General features: G+C 45.2%; 1 protein-coding gene across 1 annotated transcript in view; it reads right to left on the bottom strand.

The window, feature by feature from the left end:
* nrxn2b (neurexin 2b) overlaps positions 1-14266 on the bottom strand; it is a gene marked incomplete at its 3' end in the record, with an annotated part of 1346377 nt that overhangs the window by 80164 nt on the left and 1251947 nt on the right. The gene's annotated exons all lie outside the window — the stretch shown is intronic.

Raw genomic sequence — 14266 nt, 5'->3', positions numbered from 1 at the left:
CTAGTTACTATAGAGTGTTATGTTCTGATAGTACTAGTTACTATAGTGTTATGTTCTGATAGTAGTTACTATAGTGTTATGTTCTGATAGTACTAGTTACTATAGAGTGTTATGTTCTGATAGTACTAGTTACTATAGAGTGTTATGTTCTGATAGTACTAGTTACTATAGACTATAGAGTGTTTGGTCCATATTTTGGACTTCAGCCTTAAGCCGTTTCAGTTTTGGTGGAGGAAGACAGGTTTTTCCTCCAATCAGGATAGAGTGGGGCCTTCCTCCAATCATGGTCGAGTGGGGGCGGGCCTTACGTGCACCAAGGCCCGCCCCCACTTGATCATGATTGGAGGAAGGCACCCTGCCTGTCACTACATAAACACTGAAACTGAAACTTAAGTGAAATCACTCTTAAACTTAAACGATTAGCCACCACAGGCCGCCCCGACACAGTAAAGAGAATCGGGTGTGAAAGCAGCGCTTTACGATATAACGTGCAGCCATATGGCTGAGCAGCAGACGCCAACATCTGTCTCCTGTTTATTTTTTTTTATTTTATTTTTTTTAAACCCTACCAGGCTGAGGAGCCGCTCAGGGAGGGAGACATGCAACAGTGCTGATGGTTTTATCCTGCCAAGGTGTGTGTGTGTGTGTGTGTGTGTGTGTGTGTGTGTGTGTGTGTGTGTGTGTGTGTGTGTGTGCGTGTGCGTGCGTGTGTGTGTTGGAGGAGCCCAATATTAACTGCATCTTCCCAGGCTTCACGGTGGGGGTTGAGGGGTAGGGTGGGACGGTGGTGACACACTGGATTAACTAACCGCTGACACACTCTGTCTGCGACACACACACACACACACGCACGCACGCACGCACGCACGCACGCACGCACGCACGCACGCACGCACGCACGCACACACACACACACACACACACACACACACACACACACACACACACACACACACACACACACACACACACACACACACACACACACACACACACACACACACACACACACACACACACACACACACACACACGCACACACGCACACAGACAAATGTGAACCGGCTGTCCAGTAGTCCCAGAGGCGCGCGACGAGGCAAGCATCACTTTTGAAGCGTGTTGGGTTTGCTATTAAACGTGGTCTGGTCCCTGGTCGTCACACAGCCTCACACATGTCTGCCTGTCAGAGAGTGTTCTTCCGTCTCTCCAAATCATCGCCCCTGAGAGCCCTTCTGTTCATGAAGCCGCCGCCGGTGACTCAACAGGCTCTTGTCATCAATACGGTCCAGACCAGAGCGCTGACAATTTAAAAGTCTCTCTGCTCTTGGGAACAGAGAGAGAGAGAGAGAGAGAAGATTGCAGCGGTGCGCGAGGGGATTTGGATAGGAAGAGAGGAATGTGAGGACGATAGAAAACGTGACGGTTATTCTGTCTGTCTGTAGGCGAACGACAGGTGAACAAATGTAATTAACCGATTATGAAAAAGGATATAATAGATTTTTCATTTTCCAAAATGCTAAGAGGGATGCTATGTTAAGATTTGTTTTCGGCTTTTATGCCTTTAGACTGACAGCAAATGGGGAGAGAGATGGGGAGTGGCACGCAGCAAAGGTCATCAGGAATGGGATTCGAACCCACGATACGCTGTCACTCATTAGAGCCTACAGTATGTGGTATGCGGCCAGCGGGCGCCCAGGGATGCAGTTGTTCAAATGACAGTGTACAGCAATGTATAAAATAAGGCTCAAGTGGTTAACGAGAATTAAGACGAAATATTTCGTTGATTGGTTTGCTGATACATCAAAACGTTTATGTATAAAAACACGGTTCTTGATTGCTATAAGGAGGTATTTGATCCGTTTCAGGCCTACTTCCCTCAATGACCATACATGAAGTTAGATAGGTGCGTGGTCTACCTATATTATTGTTTTTCTAGATTGATATTCTTATGCATTTGTTATATTGTTATATTATTATCTTACTTATTATAGTGATGTGTATTACCTGCTTATTGTATGTCGCTTTGGATAAAAAGCATCTGCTAAATGCCTAAACTGTAAGCTGTACTCAAGGCATTTAGCAGACACTTTTAATAAGCAAGATAATATGTCAGTACATTAACAACAATATAACAAATGCATAGGAATATCAATCTAGAAAAACAATTACATAGGTAGACCATGCACCTAATCAGTAAAAAACTCGTCTCGCCACCGCGTGTCTCGCGTGCCTTTATCACCATTTCTCTCTCCGTCACCCCTCCCCTCCCCCACCCACGTTCCCCGTCCTTCGGGGGAAGTCTCATTTTCCGCCACGCGGTCCACAACGAGGCGCGGAGGAGAAGATCCCTCATGTGTCTCGTATTAATAATAACACACACAGAAGCTGTAGTCTCGGAGAACCATGGCGATAGCGTCCCTGTGAGACTGCCTGATGTGGGTCAAAACACGTCCGGCGGGAGGAAAAAGACGGTTTTACACGAAATCCGCACGTCTCGGTGTCGCGTGGGGGAACCCGAAGCCAATCAAATTCGTCATTAGCGATGGCCTCGCTTGAGGCCCCCGCTGGGAGCGTCACCATACACCGTCCAAATTAAGCATCCCAGTCATTACAGCGTGTAGCGCAGAGGGACGGGACGTCACACAGTCGTTGCGTAACCAGCCCTCCGTCGGAGTGTGTCTCAGTTTCTCACGAACAAAACTTGTGCCAAGCACTGTTCATTTCGCAGAATAAAACTATGATGAAAAATGTTCGTCGGCTACCTTTTAGAACAAATAAAAACTAGACTATAAGTGACTAGTGGAGAAGAGATCCAGTAAAGTAATTTGGGTGGGTGGGTGTCGCGCTCCGAAAAAAGCCGATCTACAAGCTCGCAACGAGTCGCAGCGCGACACGTTGTGAGCTTGTAGATCTGCTATTCTTGGCACAAGGCCAGTGAATCAAGCATTGCGACGTGGCGTCGTCAACGCCAGCAAAACCTGACAAAGAATGTAGTCTACTACATCAACTGTAGATTCAGTTGAGCAAAATCGTATATTTTGTCAAGTAAGACTACACTAAAACTAAAACATTCGAGATGACTAAAATGTAAGCCATTTACCATGAGAGGGAGTGGGTTGTTGGCTGATTTACCACTGTTTCAGGGTTGTGGCACGAGGCGAAGCCGAGTGCAAAACAACCCTGAAATCAGCCAACAACCCACGACCCTCGAATGGTAAATTGCTTTTCTACAACTTCTACCATATAAATGAAAGAAAACACAGTTGTAACTTGCAAGATCTTGGAAATGTTACAACTGCAACACAACAGTGGGCGGGGTCCGTGAGCCAACTCAAGGTTGTTGACTGATTTACCACTGTTTTAAGACAATCAGAATCCAGTATTTGAACATGTGACTACAAAAAGTGGTAGAAATGAATAACGCTAAATGGAATTTTATTCAAAAGACTATGACAAAAACTACATACAAATTTGCTGTACAAATCACCACTAATCTCGTGAAAGAACTTGTGCCAAGTATGTTAGAAAGCTTGTCTTCTTTTTCTGGGTCACATGATGAATGCCAGCCAGTCAGAGCACGCCGCCTCAGAAAGGCCTCCGTCTCCATCACAATAAAAACCGAGAGGGCAGAGAACCGTTCTTTTCCCCTCGCCGTTGTTGATATAATGTCACCTGCGAGTGAAACGAATTGGCTAGGATAACAATACGGTATAGGTGGTGTCACATGTCGATGCTTACTCTTACTCCATCGCTTCTCATAACAACCGCAATAACAGGGATGACAATGCGTGAATCCTGCCCTTTGAAAAAAAACACACTGTGGAATCCAGCCCTTTTTCCAACGCCTTTCTCAGGTGATGAGTTTTCATTCGTCAACAATACCACGGGCAATTTTTGCCCGGTGCTTAGACTTTTGCGCTCATTGACATAAGCAGAAAATGTCTTCCTTTTCAATAACCATGTCAGTTAAAACAAAAAGAAAAGAAAAAAACTGAACAAGAGAGACACCGTGGAGAGAGACTGTAAAAGAAAGAGTTTCAGAAACAACCCCACAATTCATGCTGAAATGTAATACCATCATCATTACGCCTAAACCAGTGGTTCTCAAAGTGGATTGCAGGGACTCTCTAGGTTCCTTTTCTTTTGACAGTGTACAAATGGAACCAAATGGACCCTAACGGGCCCATTTGGTTCCATTTGTACACTGTCAAAGTCAAGGGGAGACCTTCAAATTTCAAAGTTTGAGAACCACTGGCCCAAACAACAGCAGAGGAAGCAGCCCACTGCTGGCACTGATTCATGGAAGGGTGTCTGCCCTCCTTTCTGGCGTCCATTTGAGAAACGGTGTGAAGTTTTATCAACAAGCACACAACCTGAATTTAGGGGAAAACGCTTTCTTTCTCTGTGTCTCTCCACTTATGTGTCTCTGGTTCACGTCGAGGGTTCAAGCCCCCCTTAATTTGATCACTGAAGACCTTAACAACAGTAACCGTAACCCCAGTCGTCCCCCTCCCCCCTGATGTCGGACCCCCGAGGTCCTACCTGAGGGGAACCGTTCGATGACGGGCTGGCTGTCCACCTGTAGCGTGGCGTTGCCGCCGCTGCGCGTGAAGCGCACCACGTGGTACTTGCCGTCGCTCACCATCACCGCACTCTCCTCGATGGAGATGTCGTCCGTTCCCACGTTGAAGATCACGCCGATCTTTCCCCGTTCCTGCGAGAAGAGAGAGAGAGGGAGAGAAAATGTCACGCAGTGTTAAAATGATGCTCTTTACCTTTAGTCCTGACTGTAACCTTTTCCGTGGCGTGGAGGAGATCAATTAAAGAAAGGACACCGATGTTGTTTTCTCTATTCAGCAATTCGTCGACACCGGATTTTTGAAAAATCCAGAAATGTTTTGCAAGTCTTTGAATATTTTTGACCCGATTCTATAAATGTCTTCTAAATCCTTCTCCTAAAATCAGTGGTTCTCAAACTTTTTCATGTCAAGGACCCACATCTCAAATGTTGTTCCAGGGATCACCCAGAAGCCAATAGTTGAGTTACAAATGTCTAGATTCTAGATTTTTTCAAAAAATAGCAGATCTACAAGCTTGCAGTGCGGCACTCGGTGTATACATTAATTCTAAGCCAAAATGGGTTAAGGAAAGGACACCAACGTTGTTTTCTCTATTCAGCAGTTCGTCGCCACCGGGTGGCAAACTGCAAAATAATTATCCAGAAGATAGGATAAATAAAATAAGACATATGCACACATTGTTTTCCGCTGTGTTGCTTTTTGATATGCACACTGTGTACTTCTATAGAGGCATCTAAATAATAATAATGAATAATAATGGATTGCATTTTATAGCGCTTTTCTAAGCAAGTCGCGAACTCAAAACGCTTTACAACGGTCCATTCATTCATACATTGGAAAGTGAAGTGGCGTCGACGCCAGCGCCCTCACTTCCCACATTCACACACCAATGGTGGCAAGCTTGCACCAACCAACTCATTGAACTCAAAGAGCATAGAGTTTGTTTATGAATGTGTTAAAGTATCAAGACACTGTCTGATATGTACTGAGCCTGAAACGATACCTGCAGCTGTTTAGATAGTTTACTACATTACGTGCTGTGCACATCGAAAAACCAGAGATAACTAAACAACCTGTGACTTAACTTCTTTTATATTCCTGAACCGATTATAAATGGTAAATGGTGAATTTATATAGCGCCTTTATCCAAGGCAACGATGGCGGAGGGAACCATGCAAGGCAAATCAACTTGCTCGCCAGGAGCAACTAGGGGTTCACCCTCAGTGTTCCAATGACGGTTTCTCTACCCCTGAGCCAGTGCCGCCCCATTATATGACAAAGGTCGCAATGGACCAATCCCCAATCACATACACACCCATTGTAACTGTTACAATGGGTGTGTATGTGATTGGGGATTGGTCCATTGTTCGGAAATAATGTTTGTTCATACAGTAAGCTGGCCCTGAGGACTCTCATTCACTACAGTGTATTTCACCGAACTTCCGCTGAGACTTTTCCACCCATGAGCGTCACGGCGCATAATAGCGTGTCCCTTCCTTGATTTACCTTCCTTGGAAATTACCTTTCAATTGCATTCGAGCCAATGAGGGGCTGGGTGATCCCCATAATCCAATCGCAATCCACTTTGAAACTGAACAATAATATTTACCTCCCAGATCGTCTGGGTCCGGGACCCCTAGGGGGTCCCCAGAGTTACTACAGGGGGTCCTCCAAATCTTTGAGCGATAGAAACCTTTTTTCTTTTTCTTTAACCACTTGAACCCGAGTGTCCATATTCTGGGAACTTTAGCCAAAAATAGCAGATCTACAAGCTCACAGCACGAGGCGTTGTGAGCTTGTAGATTGGCTATTTTGGGCAAAGAGGTTTGGTGTAGAAGGGAAAAAGAGCAGACTGAAAGGTCAAGTTTATTAAGTATTGACGGTTCAAGTGGTTAAATATCTGAAAACACAAAATGACATGAATCCAAAATACACTGACGATTGTGCTGTCAAACAATGAAACTATATGGACTCTCTCAACTAAGGGGTCCTTGAACCTGAAAACATTGAAACATTGAAGACCCCTGGTCTAGACCGTTTATTCCTGACCTCCGGGACAATCATCAGAACGACTCCTCGCCGTCCATCAGCGTTAGACAACAAGAAGAGGACGACGGAGGCGCCTTTGGTATTCATCAACCTTGTGATGGCCCTCCTCTCTCCTATCTATTAGCACTGACAGCCTCCCACTGCTTCTAGTTTATTACAGTCGCCAAACACACACACACACACACACACACACACACACACACACACACACACACACACACACACACACACACACACACACACACACACACACACACACACACACACACACACACAATCTCCCTCCCTCCCTCTGTGGTTTCTGTCCTCGGTCCCTGCAAAGGTCAAAGTCATTCCGTCACGTTACAGTCTGCTCTGCCAAACGACGGGGGCAGGGGCGTCAATTGGGTATGGCAGGGGTGGTATGCAGCTGCCATACCCTGGGTCCAGGGGCAAAAATAAAAGTTATTTTAAAATATAAATCCATGAATGTCTCTTTGTCTATCTGCGCTGGTTATTATGTTAAATTACAGTAAAATAACTACAAATGCAATATTTTACAAAATGGTCACTTTATTAACAAGGTATTATAATTATATTCTCCCCATCTTGACAACATGGTATATTCCCAGGTTCCGCAGGTCAGCTGCACAGGTGCAATGCATTATTGTTAATTGTGGGACGATTACTAACATGCCAAGTTTAGCTGCACTTGAACAACCGTTCCAGGCTGCCATATCCAGCCCAAGAAACCGTAGAAACCCGGGGAAAAAATGGACGAACCCCGATTATTTTCATGACTCCCATCTTTGCCATGCTTTTGTTGAACTGACGCCACTGGAGAAGGGGGGAGAGGTGGAGAGAGAAGAGAAGAAAGAACAAAACGGAGGGCACAGAGTCAGTCTGAAAAACAGAAGGACTGAGCAGATACTGCTAGACAAAACCATTACATTAGAGATGCTCTCTCTCTCTCTCTCTCTCTTTCTTTCTCTCTCTCTCTCCCCTTCTCTCTCTCTCTCTCACGGCACCAGGCACGTGCACACATACATGACATCAAAGGGGGCTCGAGCCCCTGCCCTTTTATCCATCTGTAAAAAAAAGTGCCCTCTCCGGGCCATGAATGCAGTTTTTACTATGGTGAAAGAAATGCAAATTCCTCCTCTTTCCATGCCACACCTGAAGGCAGCGTTCAAGAGAAATGCCTTGTCCAAACTCTGAACTCCTGAACTTGAATGCAGCATCTTATGTTGAAAGAATTGCCCTCTCTGTGTAGAAATCCATGCCGTTACGCCACATCTCCAGTATTAACTTGAATATGCTTAGTTCAGTGCGGTATCAAGCACCGAAAATAGCAGACCTCCAAGCTCACAACGCGTCGCAGCGCGACGCGTTGTGAGCTTCGAGGTCGGCTATTTTCCATGTTTTCACCAAAAGGCCATTTTGGAACTTCCAGCCCCTGTCTCTCTAACATTCTCTGCACGTCCCAGGCACCACCATCCTCTCACGGCACTACGATCCTCTCCCCCAGTATTTTCGGGGACTTAAACAGTAATACCCCGCGGCAAAGTGGCGGCCATTCAAAACGTCCCTCCCCTGCTGAGACAGCTGGGCCAAATCCCTTCCTGGTAGACACAGGGGATCCAGGCCTTGTTGGCCGCGCATTGGTCGCGGGTGGGTAGTAAGTAGGGTGCTGCTATATCTGCCTGCAGCAGCTTGGGCTTCCCAAAAAAAACAACTTCATTGATAATTGATCTCATTAACTATGTGCATTTTATTCAGCTATACCTTATGGCGGGGAGGTACCGCGGGAGGTTAAACCGCGACTTTTTTGGCTCCCGGCGTTTTTCCATTATTCACGGCTGATTAACTGTTTAAAAAAACGGATAGGGCAAAAAATAAAACATCGCCCCGAATGTTAATTGTACTTTAAAGTATTAGGTTTAACTGAGTAAATAAGCGCAGAGGTTGTACAGTAGCTTAATGAGCGGTATAATCGCAGCCAAATTTATGTGCATTCTAAACCAACCTCACAGTATTAAAAAAAAAAAAGTAGTAATGGTATTCGAGCCAGGACCAGGGCATTGCCATGCGCTTGGCGACAAGAGCGATTAGGGTATTAATTGAGCATGCTGGAAGTGCTTTAAGTGGAAATGTTTGGCGGGTGTGTTTGGTGCCGGAGGGGAGAATCAACGCAGGGACAGAGACAGAGTGACTGTCAAAATAATCAATGTGATTCATCATCGCAGTGAAAACACAGCGCAGTACAGGAGTTTCAAAAGTCCAAATTCAAGCAGAGTTCTCATGCCTTCAAGGTGCATCCTTGGTTTTCATTCTGATACCATCCATTTCATTACATTATAGTATTGTCTAAGTGCGCTTTTAGCTTTACTAGGCGTTGAGATAGCATATCACAATAGGTACAGTAGGCCCAGAGCCATCTATTAGAGATTTGCGCCAGTGCGGGGGCAGAAAACAACGCCGGTCCATCCATCTTCAAACGCTTATATCCAGAAATCGGGTCACGGGGGTAACAGTTCCAACTGGGATTTCCAGAGTTCCCTATGCTGAGTAACTTCCTCCACTCCTTCCGGGAGTATACTGAGGCGTTCCCAGGCCAGTGTGGAGATATAATCCTTCCATCTGGTCTTTGGTCTGCCACGGGGTCTCCTCCCAGTGGGACGTGCACCGAGGACCTTCCTAGGAAGGCGCTCGGGACGCATCCGTACTAGATGCCCGAACCACCTAAGCTGACTCCTTTCCAAGTGAAGGAGCAGCGGTTCTACTCCAATTCTCAAGTGGTTCATGTAACTCGAAATAGTGACACAATGACTCCAATAAATTCTGTGAACTTCCGTTTCAGCGCTTTGTCACTATTCTGCAATAGAATAGAAGACATGGCCCGATGACTTGAACGTACGTGGCGTAACTCTCCAATAGACAGCTCTGGGTATAAGCCTAGACGTCACCTACAAGAGTTAAGGCAATGCAACATGACCGGTGCCTCGGACAGACGAGCTGCCTTCATCAGGTGTAAAGGGTAAAAGAGAAGAACATAAAAGAAAAACCCTTTCACTTATTCATGAGCAGGCTGTTCGATGCAGGTCTCCTCGGTGGATGATCTCATTCTCACCAAGGGAGGGAAGTAACGGTATGGTTTCAAATGCCACGACGGGCCTCTTCATGTTACTCAGTGACCCTGACAGTCCCATGCCACTTCTATTCTCCCCCTCGTGCTTTTTCACCAATCCAATATCTACTGAAGCAGTACAGTACAATCATATTTTGTACTTAAGTAAAAGTATCAATACCCTATTGTAGATATGTAAGGGATAATGGCTGGCTCTGCGGTGGTTGTCCATACATAACAGACCGACGCACAGACAGGCGCATTATCCCGCTTATTACCTCGCTAAATAAAAGTAATAATTTGACTCAAAACTAAAAACAAAACAAAGTATTTGCTTGTTTACAGACGGCTGAAAGTATTCCACAAGCCGGGTAAGTCGGTATCAAACATCTACTTCAGTAGAAGTAAAGTACCAAAAGTAAAAGTACTCACTAAGCAGAATGTCCCTTTTCACAAGTGTTTATGAAAATCCTTTGGAAACAGGATACTGTATGCTTCTGAAAAGTAGTGGAGTAGAAGTAAAAGTATATGATTTTTCACTGCTCCAATATCGATCCTACAGCGCACACACACATGGAGGTGGTCAGGAAGGTGAACACACACAGCGGGTGTGAACATCAAAGCTTTTGGCCTTATTGACGCACACTATGCAGTTGATACCTGTATCTATTGTAGAGTTATATAGTGGAGCCAAAATGGTTCCCGGGGAAGGAACCAAATGATCCTTGTCAGAAGCGGGGATGAGGGAACAACCAGAATGGGGCTCCCATTACAGCTCACCAAACAAGATGCTCAGAATACTCGTAATACCTCTGCCGAGAGAATTAATTCAATTTGCCTGGATGAATCCATCCTATTACAGTCTGAAGAGGCTTGAAGAGGACAGCGAGAAGAGAGGGGCGGAAGAGAGAGAGAGAGAGAGAGAGAGAGAGAGAGGGATAGAGAGAGCATTTGAGTGATATTTACGGAAAGATTAGCATTTGTGTTCCGCAACATTAGGACTGGGGCGTCGCACCAAATTCTGGGCCCTGGGTACGAGGATTCACTGCGGGCCCCCCATGAATGTTCTTCATAGGGGGAGGAGGGGGGTGCCGTGCTGCGAGCTTGTAGATCTGCTATTTTTGAAAAATTGTGAACATTTGTGCAAGTCTTTGACTAAAATCCTTCTTAGGTTTTTTTTTTTTTAAATGTGAAGAATCCCCAAAATGATATGTATTTGGCCACGGACCCCCATCTCAAAACATGTACTTCCAGGGACCCCGCCCAGAAGCACACATTTTCACAACTTTTCAAAAAATAGCAGATCTACAAGCTCGCAGCGCGGCACTCGGTGCCGTGCTGTGAGCTTGTATATGTGCTATTTTTCAATAGATTAAAGTATAAAATAATGAAGGCCCCCTCCAACCTTGGGCCCTAGTAACTCAGTCCCACTCCCCCCCCCCCCCCCCCCCCCCTCCCTCCCTTGTGACGCCCCTGGGAACGTATCGAGCCCATTATGTCAGGAAGCTGCTGGGAGCCACTGGCTTCTCTCTCTCTCTCTCTCTCTCTCTCTCTTCTCTCTCTCTCTCTCCTCTCTCTCTCTCTCTCTCTCTCTCTCTCTTCTCTCTCTCTCTCTCTCTCTCTCTCTCTCTCTCCCTCTCTCTCTCTCTCTTTAAAGATGATTCCGGCATTGCGGTAATGACATTTTAATGGCCGCTTCCCCCCTTTAAGCGAAAAAATATCTCTGTAAGGGGAAAAGGAAATATATGTACAGTATATATATAGAGAGGCCTTAATCCTCGGATGACTGGAGGCAGTGAAGTCGCAACAAACGCTTTAAAAAGGACGGGAGTGGTGGGTTAGGTAACTGACCACAATAAGCCCTAAACTGCTCTTTAAACACAGAGGCTCCCTAAATGACTGCTAAGCGCGCCTTTAATCTGCTTTCGGTAGTCGTCTAATGTCGGGAATAATGTCGTTTCTTGCTGTTTTATGGACGTTGGATGGGGGGAACGCTCCGCGTCAATCAGCGAGGTCGGCAGGGGGGGTCCGCTTCCCAACTTTGGTTGTGTGTGTGTGTGTGTGTGTGTGTGTGTGTGTGTGTGTGTGTGTGTGTGTGTGTGTGTGTGTGTGTGTGTGTGTGGGACTGGGGGAATGTATTATCGGGCGGCCAGGATCCATGAGGGTGGAAATTTAAATGAATGTTTGATTAACATCTTGAATCCCCAAGGGACGCTCCATCCCAGTTAATACATGCCAGGCTACGAGAACTCCATAACGATAACACAACAGCTCGCACGGCTCAGGGCTTCGAAGACGTTCGATAGTTCAGCGTCACTTTCGTCCGACACTGGTGAATGCTAATCTGGTGAAATGCCGACCTGCCGACAGTGGTGAATGCTAACCTGGCGAATGTTAAAGGATTACTTCACCACTTTTCAACCTAATCTTCGTATAATAGGTCCTCACTAATGTTCATAATACAATAACATTGTCCAAGTCTCTTAGGAGAGCTGTGGGAAGTTCAGAAATCATCAATGTGACATCATCGATGGAGAATCCAAGCTAATAGAAAAGGCAGGCTTTCTATTCCTGAAAAGTTGCAATGTTAAAGTGGAAGCTATTGTTCTCACGATAATAAAAATCTAAAATATTTTTTCAAAAATATTGTTAAAAAAAATCTGTCAAACGATGATGTCCCATGACGATGGATTTCTGAACTTCCCACAGCTCTCCTAAGAGATTTGGAACGAGTAGATTTTTTCTTTTTGCAATTTTATTATGAACAGTAGTGAGGAGCTATTATATGAAGATAGGTTGAAAAGTGGCAAAGTCCTCCTTTGAGCTGGTGAATGCTACCATACCTAAACCTAACTCTTACCCTAACCTCAGTAAAACTATGCCTAAATCTAACCCTAAAACCTAACCCTTAACCTTAGTTGGACTAACGATTTCACCCCAGGGCTTCTACTACAGAGCTTTGACACAGTACAGTCTCTGTCGCGCCCGTGGCTTTTCAGAATGCCACACACTGTACCGTGGGCGCTATAGCCAGAGCATATTGCACTTTAAGCCGGGGAAAGATGCTTGAAGATCAGACTCGGATTTTCTCGACAAGCCATCAAACGCAAAGTTTGACGTCCCAAATGCTCACGCATGCATGCCAGTTACAACAAAGATGTTGACTGTCAGTGATTTAATTAGCTCTCTCGTAAGGAGAAGGGCAGAACAAGAAAAAAACACTTGAAAGCCCTTTAGAAAAGCTCGAGAGGGCGTTTGAAAATTCCTTTTCAACCTGACCTTGCAGCACGTGAGCGCATACACGGTGAGGTAATCACACGCTGGCGAGTCCGGAATGTGAATGAGGTGTACGCCAGACCGTGGATACTGTGCTGCTTAACTAGTTTGTGTGTGAGCGTGTATGTGTACGTACAGGGGCGTCACAAGGGGGGGGGGGGGGGGGGGGGGGGGGGGGGAGTGGGACTGAGTTTACTAGGGCCCAAGGTGGAGAGGGCCTTAATTATTTTATAATTTAGCTATTGAAAAATAGCAGATATACAAGCTCACAGCTCTGTGAGCTTGTAGGTCTGCTATTTTTGAAAAAGTCGTGAAAATGTGTGACAAATCTTTGAATTTGTAACTCAAATTTAGCTTCTGGGGGGTCCCTGGAACTAAAATATTTTGAGATGGGGGTCCCTCTTGTGAAGGTCTGTGGCCGAATACATATCATTTTGGGGGTCCTTCACGTGAAAAAGTTTGAACACGACCACTGACATAGAAACAGTTTTTTCAAAAAACCTTGAAGGATTTGAAATATTCAAAGACTTGCACAAATGTTCATGATTTTTCAAATCTACAAGCTTGCCTGTGAGCTTGTATATCTGCTATTTTTCAATAGTTAAAGCACAAAATAAAGTGTAATAATGTGTCTAAATGGGTTAAACCCCCTCCCCCTATGAAGAACATTCATGTGGGGGCCCGCAGTGAATCCTTGTACCCAGGGCCCAAAATTTGGTGTGACACCCCTGTGCATACGTACGTACGTGTGTGTGTTGGTGATTATCAGTCGTCAGAGAGAGAGAGAGAGAGAGAGAGGCTGTGAGACAGGGACGTGCAGAGAATGTTAGAGAGGCAGGGGCTGACATTTCTAAAAGGGCCTTTGGTGAAAATACCGAAAATAGCAGACCTCCAAGCTCACAACGCGTGATGCGTTATGAGCTTGTAGATCTGCTATTTTTTTTAAATCGTGAAAATTCGCCTTTGAATAATTATTTCAAATCCCTCTAGGGTTTTTTTTTTTTTTTCTTTTTTTTTTTACCTATGTTTCTATGTCAGTGGTGCTCAAACATTTCATGTCAAGGACCCCCAAGATGATATATATTTGACCACGGACCCCCATCTCAAAATATTTAGTTCCAGGGACCCCCCAGAAGCAAATGTGTCCCAATCTCACTGAGAGCAGTCATCTCGGAAAGTACAGCTTTAGACAGGGACTGAAAATACCTTTTTTTTTTTTTTCACTAAAATGTGATAAAGCCACTAAAGCATTTCA

The sequence above is a fragment of the Nannobrachium achirus genome, assembly GCF_963921795.1.
Source record: "Nannobrachium achirus genome assembly, chromosome: 14".
Classification (NCBI taxonomy): domain Eukaryota; kingdom Metazoa; phylum Chordata; class Actinopteri; order Myctophiformes; family Myctophidae; genus Nannobrachium; species Nannobrachium achirus.
Note: the sequence above shows the minus strand (reverse complement) of the source record. Positions and strands in the feature narration are given on the sequence as shown.